Source organism: Cricetulus griseus, chromosome 8 (genome assembly GCF_003668045.3).
Source record: "Cricetulus griseus strain 17A/GY chromosome 8, alternate assembly CriGri-PICRH-1.0, whole genome shotgun sequence".
Classification (NCBI taxonomy): Eukaryota; Metazoa; Chordata; class Mammalia; order Rodentia; family Cricetidae; genus Cricetulus; species Cricetulus griseus.
In genome coordinates, this window is record NC_048601.1 from 44,086,762 (window position 1) to 44,087,930 (window position 1,169).

General features: G+C 42.5%; 1 pseudogene; it reads right to left on the bottom strand.

The window, feature by feature from the left end:
* Positions 1-253: 253 nt before the first annotated feature.
* LOC100759371 lies at positions 254-746 on the bottom strand (annotated as a pseudogene).
* Positions 747-1,169: the final 423 nt, after the last annotated feature.

Genomic DNA, 1,169 nt, shown 5'->3' on the forward strand with positions numbered 1-1,169 from the left:
CCTTCTGGTCAAGATATAGCACTCTTAGATCCAGCACCACATCTGCCTGCATGCCACCATTCTCTCCATCATGATAATGGACTAGACCCCTGAAACTGTAAGCAAGCCACCCCAATGAAATGTTTTCCTTATAAGAGTTGCCGTGGTCATGGTTTATCTTCACTGAAATAGAAAAACCCTGAGACACAGACAGACCTAAACCCTGCTAAGACTTTGTGCGTACTGAGCATCAGTCATACAGGAACCTAATGTTCTAGTAAGCTTTGGCATGGTAGGGTGAGTAGAGGTAATAATGAATATATTTTACAAATACACTGGAGAACCATGCAATGTTGCCTGCATTTGGATGTAATCTTGGGCCGCAGGTCTGCACATTCCTTTGCAACTGGACCTGTGATAGCAGAATCTTTCATCTTGCCTTTATTGTTTACTATGCCCCCTGCATTGTCTTCAACATAAAGAAACACCCCATCTTTTCTTTGACATGACTTTTGTTGTCGAATTACCACTGCTGGATGGACCTTTTTCCTTACTTCTGGTTTGCCTTTCTTAACTGTGGCTATCACCATGTTGCCCATGTCAGCAGCAGGAAGTCTGTTCAGTTGCCCCTTGATGCCCTTCACAGAGATGATATACAGATTTTTGGTGCCTGTATTGTCAGCACAGTTGATAACAGCTCCTACTGGAAGACTCAGGGAAATCTGAAATTTTGCTCTGGAGGACCCACCACGTCCTCTTTTCCACATGTTGGACGCCAGGATCTCACTACAGGTAGATATTCAGTACTGCCTCAAAATTCAAGAGAAAAAGATTTTGAATATTGTCATATAAAAGGAATAATTGGGGAGATATCTGTGTTTAATCTGATGTCACAATGTATGCAGTATTAAAACACCATGAATTGGTGGGCAGTGGTGGTGCACACCTTTAATCCCAGCACTTGGGAGGCAGAGACAGGCAGATCTCTGTGAGGCTGAGTCCAGCCTGGTCTTCTGAGCGAGTTCCAGGACAGCCTCCAAAGCTACAGAGGAACCCCATCTCAAGAAACAGAAATCAAACCAAAACAAAACCACTATGAATGATTTCATTAACAATATATCCATAAGAAGCTTTAATTAATATGATTTAGGGATTATCTGTCTTTAAGAGTTAACCACATGCCTGAGCTC